This window comes from Aplidium turbinatum, chromosome 10 (assembly GCF_918807975.1).
Source record: "Aplidium turbinatum chromosome 10, kaAplTurb1.1, whole genome shotgun sequence".
Taxonomy (NCBI): domain Eukaryota; kingdom Metazoa; phylum Chordata; class Ascidiacea; order Aplousobranchia; family Polyclinidae; genus Aplidium; species Aplidium turbinatum.
This window is the reverse complement of record NC_137481.1, coordinates 7,196,417-7,205,768: the sequence shown is the minus strand read 5'-3', so window position 1 is coordinate 7,205,768 and position 9,352 is coordinate 7,196,417. Positions and strand designations below refer to the sequence as shown.

The 9,352-nt window shown below is 36.9% G+C and overlaps 1 long non-coding RNA gene across 1 annotated transcript; it reads right to left on the bottom strand.

Moving 5' to 3' along the window:
* Positions 1-3,920: 3,920 nt before the first annotated feature.
* On the bottom strand, positions 3,921-8,561 carry LOC145779128 (uncharacterized). The gene is made up of 3 exons (XR_014290510.1): positions 8,371-8,561; positions 6,234-6,307; positions 3,921-4,407 (listed from the first exon to the last, which is right to left on the bottom strand). It is a non-coding gene; the product is annotated as an uncharacterized LOC145779128 (long non-coding RNA).
* Between the last annotated feature and the right edge of the window lie 791 nt (positions 8,562-9,352).

Here is a 9,352-nt window from a genome sequence, read left to right as displayed (position 1 = left end):
CGGGATTACACGGTGTGTGATAGAGCAGAGAAACACAATTTTATTTGTGACTATTTAAAGCTGAAATACAAGTTTAAAAAGAAATTTATGCTTCTTTCTGAACTAGTTGAATTCTTAGTTCAAAGTTGTTGGTTTGAAGAAGTTCAGTTCAGTTCAGTTCATGAAATTTTATGAAAACTTTATGAATAATTTTATGAAACAAAGCTTGGTTTCAATTTTCTACGAAAATTAATAAAAAAAATACATAGGTGGATCCATTTTTCTCAAACGCATTTTTTAATCTACAAGCTGACTGAATTATATTCTTTCCTATTTCAGGTTCCATTGCCGATCTCTCTGCTTTCCTGATTGAGACCTATTTCCATTTTTCGTAGCCTATCACTGCGTGACGTAACATGAAAAAAGTTTCTCAAAATACCGGAGAGCATGCCTAATGTTAATTCATTTGCGGTTTAGGTGAGTCTTTGCAAAGAGAGAGTGTTTTAAGCAGCAGTTAACAAACATATTTCATTGTGAAAATTGGCTCACAGTGTAGTATCGCTTTTCCTTTTCCCCACCTTACGGATTTAAAGAAAATTGGTCGGTTAGAATTATCAAGATCAAAAATAATCACACAATCAGAAACAGTTTAATCAAAAATACATAAAATCGTCTTAGAAGTAAGAAATTTGCCTGTTACAATGGAAAGTATAACTGACTCGAACGTGGCTTAAGAGCATTCATATTCTTGTCAGACCTTCATGATTTGTGTGATAGCCTACTGTCAAAACAACGGTGAAATGGAGCAGTGAATTAGGAGGCCGTTTTGCAATCACACAGCCCTGGCTTGACTCCTGGGTTAAGCTGGTTGCAGTGGCGTAGCTAGAGAATGTGCCGCCCGGGGCGGATTCAGATTTTGCCGCCCCTTCAAGAAAAAGCATGTGAAAATGAAATTTTTTTAATTGACTAAAAGTGGAATTATTGTATGTTTCGAACCAGTAGCGTAGCCAGTAATTTTGAAAGGGGGGGTTTTAAGGGCCGGCGGGCGAAGCCCGACGGCGTCCTCGCCATCGCCACCCAGCGGCGGGGGTCTGGGGGGCCTCCCCCAGAAAATTTTGAAAAATTACTTTGGATTTGGTGCATTCTGAGAGCATTTTCAACAAAAATGTGGGTATAAATCCCCTAGTATAAATATTCCTGTAAAATGGTGCTGTCCGGTGGCATAGCAAAAGGATAAGATCATGTTTTCTTGGGAATTTTTCGGTAACTTAATAAAGCTAAGTCTCTATGTTTTCTTGTTGCTAATTCCTGGCTAAGATATTTGAATGTTTGGTATTGGCAAAACTCGCTCTTTTAATGGAGTTTTGTTTAAAATTAGGCAAACTTTGTTTTAGAGACATAGAGACTGAAAGCATCATTCTCAATATCGTGACGTCACATGCGTGCCAAAGAGGGGGTTGTAACCCCCAAACCCCTCCTCCCCCTTGGCTACGCCAGTGTTTTGAACGTTGTCATTCTGTTTGCTTTTATTTTCCGTGTACTTTTGCATTATCAACAAAAAAAACAAAACGTCCTGTCTGAAAGTGCCGCCCCTCAGACGTGCCGCCCGGAGCGGTCCGCCCCTCCCGCTCCCCCCTAGCTACGCCACTAGCTGGTTGTTGAAAAAACACCGTTCATTGGAATGATGGACGAGAAAACAGAAGTGGCACTCTACGCGTCAGTGTCAAAGTGTTGGTGAGAAACTTATCCTCTCATCTCCCGATGTTTGGTATCAGGTATTAAAACCATTTTTACTGTTAGACTGATGGAGCTGTCTATCTTAAGAATATTGAGAAAAGACGCTTAGTTTACCGAGAGTTATCGGAATGAGGTTGAATGTTCATTTCCTTCTGACAAAAAAAAGTTGTAGTACAATATAACTGCATAGTAAGAACGTGCAAAAGGCATGTCATCACATTAAAGTGTAAGGAGAAGGTCTATAATGACTGTTGTAAATTGAAACATGATAAAACGTCAAGATTATTAATCTATTAAATCAACCGAAGTCGTGGCTGAACGCGAACGTGACGCAGTCTAATTCTAGAAAAGTCTTCCAACAAAGTAACAATTACAACAATTTACAGCAAATTTTAAACTTGACATTGTTGTTAGTTCTGTGGTACCAGTATGAATTTTTTGTGTACGTAGGTCTTCTCAACTGATCCCCATTTATAACTTATGCTTTAAAATATCGCTATCGCTAACTTAAAGCTTTGTTAATTTTAAACGGGTTTTGTTTCATTAAAAAAGTGTTGATTTCGACTAAATAATTTCAGGATTAGGATAAGTAGCGAATTAGGTTGTAGCCTATAATACGATGGAGATTGAAGCTAATTTGACATGCAGAAGCCTGCTCGTAACTTTTTCATAAAGTAGGCTACGATTCATAAAGTACTTTTATTGTATAATCATAAAGTAGTCAGAAGCACTGTGCAGTTTTTACTTTTTTTCTGTTGATAAATTTAATACTTAACCATTGTATTTTGTTTAAATATGGATAAAATTAGAGTATGTTATTCCTGAAGAGGAACTCATGTGATGTCGAAAACGTTCGAAATTTGTCTCAGTGTAGTTTTTTTTTGTTTTCTGTAAATGTTACTGTAATGAACTTAAATATGTTAAACCTGATTAAGTTACTTGGCTTCATATGCCTACGGTTTAACTCGACAAACTCTCTACCAAAACTCTATTAATTATTATAAAGTAATAAAAACCTATTTTGTATGTTTCTTACATCATGTGAGTGAGTAAACGTGCAAAGACATAAATAACTGGCCTACTTGAAGTGTGAATGCAGCACGGTGATGCAAAAATTCACAATGGCGCATCAATATGCTGACTGAGGCAAGAAATCAATTTTCCTAAAAAACGAGAAACCTTCGCAGATCCATTTAAACCCATTGAACCCCATAGGTTAGAAAACATTGAACCCCCATGTTTTCTAACCAGGATTTCACGGAACCCCTGCTGAAGAGCATTGTTGTAGTCCTGTAGAATGTATATACATCAAACGTTAGCCTAACTAACAAACTGCTTCGTCAACATCGCTCTTCGCAGTTCAGACAGTTGACCTTTTTCTTTTTCCAGTGAAATGATCCGGTCTAAGTAACAAAAACTAATTATCCAAAATGTTTGTTTCAAAGCCATGGTCGCAATACTTGATATATTTAATTTACGAGAAAATCTTGCAGAGAAATCGATTATTATTTTGATAGATTTTTTCTATGCTTGTGTTGATATACCGTGAGCATTCACTGTTAAGCAAAAAGTATATAAATTTCCACCCCTAAGGGTGGTCTCTGTTTTCCACCCTATGCTTCTGTAGGGTGGATTTTTCCACCAAAAATGGTGGATATTTCCACCCTTGAGCAATGGTGGAAATTTCCACCCCCAGCAAAATCCACCCTAAACTGTGGAAATTTCCACCCTAGTCTCTGTTTTCCACCCTAGGCCCATACACTCATAGGGTGGATTTTTCCACCACAAAAAGTGTAAAATTCCACCCTTCATCTGAGGTGGAAATTTCCACCTCAGTAGCATTTACTCTCAGGCTGTCTAAATTTCCACCCTTTAGGATGGTCCTAATTTTTACCTTATTACTTTTGCTTGAGTTGGAAATGTCCACTCTACAATTCAGACTGTTTTTTTTATCGCAATAATTCGTGTTCCTGTTTTTTTGTTGCACTTTCTGCCTCCCTATCCGTCAGGTTGCGTAAAAAGTGTTCCTTGCACAAGTGTTTTTCAACCTTTCTTGAGCCACGGAACACTTTATGCATTAAAATAATGTTGCGGAACATCAAATCGGATTTTATAATATGGGCTAATCCATAATGCAATAAAATAAACAATACAACAACAGTTTATTCACTTTCAGCTTTTCTCAATGCGATATCTTGGCCTGTTTGGATGAGCACAATTGCACAAAGTTGATATACGGGCAGGAATTGCAGAAAGGCAAACGCAAAGCAGTTGTGATTTTAATTTTCGACCTGTGTTCCATAGAACGCTAGTCCATTTTAACAATTTCTTGCGGAACACCTGACGATCTTTTACGGAACGATATAGTGTACCGAGGAACACAATCATGTTAAAAATCACTGCCTTACACCAGCACTACCAAATTGTTATTCAAAACTGATTTATTAAAGCTTGCACAGGTGTGCTAATATCAACGGAAACCGGGAAATGTCACACAGGTAATTTAATAGTTGTAGCGTTTCGGCGACTTCTTGGGGAAAGTTAATATCAAATATCCAATACGTGTGCAGAAGCAGTGCAGTTTCAGGCTCCTCGATGTGGCATAGCAGTTGCCTTTGCACGTGTAGAGAAAATCCCTCGGATGTGCTCCAGATAAGGAGTTGTGACTTTTGTCAAGCTGAAACTGTCATCCTGTAAAACAATATGTAACATTAGCATTGATCCAACCTTATAAGAATTATAGGCCTATGGTAAAACTGATTATACTTGGAAAAGGTATAGATTTATACGATGCTAACGAATTGTGTTGTTGTGACACACTACCATCTCTATGGCACACAAATAAGCTTTACAGAGTTATTGGCAATGTAACAATTTCGCACCAATATAAAAATGGCAGGCAAATGAAATATTCAGCAGCAAAATGTGACCCTCGAAAAACTGTTTATGATCTGATTAATAAAACATTTATCCAATAAAATTCAAATTTCAATTCAACTTTGATCATCTCATCTGCATTTCATTTCACTTTTAATTTCATCTTCGATCAGGCAAAACAAAACGCTTTTTTTAAGAGCTGTAACTTTAGTTCTCATTTCGTATGTGTGCAAGATATAGCAGTTTCTCAATTGTTTAGATTAGACCATAGTTTTGTTGTTATCCTGTATATTTTTGTCTAATCTTTAGTATTTCTTATTCAAGGTACAAGGTGTTTTAAAGGCTTGATGAAGACTACTAGATGCAAATTGCATAACCGAGAACGATTGTTATGTCGTTTTTGTTTTCACAATGTTAAATGTTGTCTCGTTGCTTAGTTATGTCTATTTATGGTTAAAAAAAACTCTTTTAACATGAACACTTTGACTTTTTTGCAGAATTTGTACATAAAAAAACAAAACAAAAATTCGTCATGACACGGTTTTGTTTTCAAACGCACTTACGTTTCTAGAAAATAGGGCAAACCAAACACTTCGAATTAATCTTAAAGCTACTTGAAATTATTGGTTCGTTTCAGTTTCAATTCTTTTATTTAGTTTTGCTTCTCACCACGATTCTTGAAATTTCATTTGCTCAAACAAAATTCTTTTAAAACATCCAAAGCTTTAATGTGTCAAAACGAGAGCTGTGGAGTTGGGAGAAAAATTTACGACTTCGACTCCTCGATTTATAACTGGCTGACTCCGGCTTCAGTGTTGTAAGGTTTTTTAGGACCTCCAGATTGTTTTTTGGAGTATTCAAAAAGAATACAAAAAGAATAATAATCAGTGGTTCTATGAAACGTTGTGCGTTAAAGTTGTGTTGTTGTAAGTAATAGAAGCTTAGTCTTATATATCTAATTGCATGCAGTTTAAAATTGAAAAACATTGTTTATCGTTTTGTATGCAGCCGGAGTTGCAGTCTTGCCTGTTTTTTTAAAAACTCCTATTCCAGAGCCCCGATAAAAACCATGCGCATTTTTGCAAGCAAAAAAATGGAAAAAAAATTCTCTCTTTTATTTGTGACGTCAGTGGACTTAGAGCCCGTGATCTCACCTCTTTTTTAACGCTCTGTCTTGGAGAGTGCACTATTGCGAAGAAAATAGAGTTGGCATTCCGCTGATATACGGTTTAACAATTTTGACCACTAGGTGCGGAATTAGCGGAATCATCATCTGTAAATGATGATGATTCCGCTGATGTACGGTTTAACAATTTTGACCACTAGGTGTGAGTAATGAGTTGTGAAGCATTTTCCGACAAATTTTGTTTCATTAAGCAAGCGCTTAATGTGAATGCGGGATATAAAATGAGATATAACTTTTACTAATATTGCAAGACAGTCATACACATTCTACGATGATCATCATTTTTCCATTTTGTTTTTATTTTGATACATTCTAATAGGTGAAGTAGTGCCTCTTACCTTACATAGTGCTTACGTGCATTATGATACGGATACTGCGAGGTAACAGCATCAAACCGTTTAAGTAAAAAATGTAATTGTAATCAATTATAGCTAGCGGTAGACTGATGACTTACAGCGCCAATTATCACAAAATGCTGTATTCCCTCTTTGAATACAAGTGGTAAGCACAGCAGAGCTCTCCAGCGATCTGCAAATACAAAATAACTATGAGCTGTGCATAATTAATAGATAAGGTAAATGTGGTGCCAAACTCAGTTACTAAGTTTTGGGAATGAGAAGATAAGGTTGTCATCACACTAGGCCTTCGGCACTAACGAAAGGAGAGTGGCCAGTTACTTTCTCTTGGCTTTGATATGTACTTAGAACAGTAGACACAACAAAACCATCGTGCAAAACATGACAAGTTGCCAGAAAATATTAAATATTCTCACGCTAAATAATTCACAATAGAATATTATCAGACAATTCTATGCAATGTAAGTTGCTTCACCTATTTAATCAAATTAAATAAAGAGTTACCGGTATGGGTTCGTGGTTTAACTGCTTCTTCTAGTCAAATGACAAAACTAGAGTCCTGTTTTTTTTTTCGGTCATTTATCGGTCATTGACCTATTTTTTAGCAAAATGTCCGAAAAAAATATAGTCAATTCGGTCAATTGCGGCCGGATGTTGCAAGGTTGAGTTTCGCTGATGAACGTTGAAGAAACGTTTGTCTGTTCTAACTTTTCTCAGATAAAACACGACAACGTTTCTCAGCGAAACTTAATGTTGTAGCTAGTCAGGAAGTGCAAATTTTGGTTTGGAGCAGCTACTTGAAAGGAAATATTTTCATCAGAAAAAATGACCGAAATAAATAAAAAATGACCGAATTTTTTCAAGTCATATCGGACAAATTACCAAAAAGTCTCTGAAAGCACGCTCCATCAAGTATGAGCTGGGAAAGGCAATAATAAAAACTTTGATCCGATTCCACACGTGAGAGTATGTCTCTTTGATTTGGTTCTGCAGCCAGAACGATTGATACGAGATGTTGAACTTCGGTTTGAGTGCAAAATCGTTTTACAATGTTATTAGTTCCTCCTTAAAAATTTCATGTTCGGAACTATCACAGAATAGGTCGATTATTCAATCATAGATTTCTAACTGGAATACATCCTGGAATCGAACTCCCATGTCTTTGCGTACTTCTTGAAGATGATTAGATATGCCTTTGCCACTGGTATCAAGTTGATGCAAGCTTGAGAAGTGGAAAAATTCTCGTCTAGCTAAATTTCGCTGATACAACACGAGCTTATTTCGTTACGCTGAAGGGATAAATTCAATTCATTAAATTAGGAAAATAGCCTATGTTTGACAAGTAGGCGATATCACTTTTCACAACCAGGACGTCATTTGCAAGGGCAGGATCACAACTCTGCAGAAATTCCTTGATAGTTTCAAACAGCGAATAAAATCGTGAATCAATTTCTCTGGGAAAGCCAACGTACTTCGGTGTGGAGTAGTATGCGCTCAAAAGCTTCATCATTCTCATTGCACAATCATTTGAATAAGCGTGTATTCAGAGCGTGCGCTTTAATTTTATTCACTGCTTTGATGACAGTCTTCAAAGATAGATTAAGACGAACGCTAGATCAAAATACTCTCGGATTGAAAGATCGGATTTGCGTAATCGCAGTGCTTCAAAGTAAGTCACGTGTTACGACCTCAACAAACTTGTAAGGCACTGTGAAGCGACTTTGCCAACATAATTGCTACAAAATCTGCCACAGAGCTCTTATAGTCACCGTCTTCTTTTGTATTTCCTTGAAGCGAAACATGACAAAAAATGCTTTGCTATCATCTTCTTGTAACTGCCCCGATTTACTCTCAGCGCTCCCCAATCGCCCACTTTATAGCCAGCGCCCCCTTTATGATTGCAAACGCCCACAGGGGGGCGCTGGCGCCCACTTTGGAAACCACTGGTTTAAATGGATAACTGGTCAAATGTTTTAGACCTAACCTTGACAGCATTTGGTTTTATAAGTTGTGACAAAAACAAACAGTGTAAACAAAAAATACACAGATTACAGAATATATATAATAATCTGCTACGACCTACATGTTTTTTGTTGTTACAATTTAGACTGGTGTTACAGCATATATACACAACATAAAGAATACTACTGTAGATAGACAAAAAGTCAATAACTTTGGTTTAATTAGTTTGACAATTATAGTACGGTACTAGAAAAAAGTCACAATGTTACTTACCAAACCATTTCGTGTCCAAGGTGCAGATCGCCCAAAGTAACGCAATTACGTAGTTGATTTCAATATTCTACTTCAAGGGGAAATTCATGTATATGAACAACTTAGTTCACTAGTTGTTGATAATCCACGATGAAGTCACAGCGACAAACAAAACAATACCACTATCCCCTACAGTAGGTTTCATACAAAGTTTTGCTGTGAATTAAACAAATAACATAACTTCATTTTAAATCGTGCTTTTCTCTGCATTATGACTACCTCTAGCTCTGCCATTGGAACTAAACTAAACAAAACAAGTAGCCTACTGCACATAAAAACTTGGTCAGCGAAAAGAATTTACAACGTACAAACAACGCTTTCGTTTAACACTTTAACATTTCTGAGGCATCTGTCAATCCTCGCCACACTCGACCGCACAGAGATACCAGTAAATTAGGTCAGCGTCTCTTCGTCGACGAAGCGAAAACAATTCTTTCACCATCCAATTCACGCTTCATTTATCTGACCACTGTGACCAGCGATGCTGTCGCACACAAAATACAGCACAAACAAAAATGTTAAAATATTCTACCCTCCACCCAAAATATGCTACTACGTTTAACACTTTGATTCTGCGGCCTGATCTGGCTCCCATAATCGCATAGCCAAAGGCCACAGAGAACCACTTTGGATGTCGTCAGTTTAAACTTATTTTTGTGAAAAGACTCATAATGGCGCTTGACGTTATACTCTTTAGCAGCTGAAACTGTTTTTTTTTGGCAAACTAGACAGAGTGGTTTTCCTGAATTTTCTGCAAATAAATAATCTTCTTCCTCTTTATTTTAAAATGATCTTTCTTCCACCTTTCTTTTTTTTACAAGTAGTCTACTCATTATCTTGACCTTTAGGTTTTGCGAAACTGGTAAGTTTTAGGCTAGGACAACAAGGCGAGTAACTAAAAACATTGTTATGCATCACAAAGGATCGTTCACAAAGTTTTTTG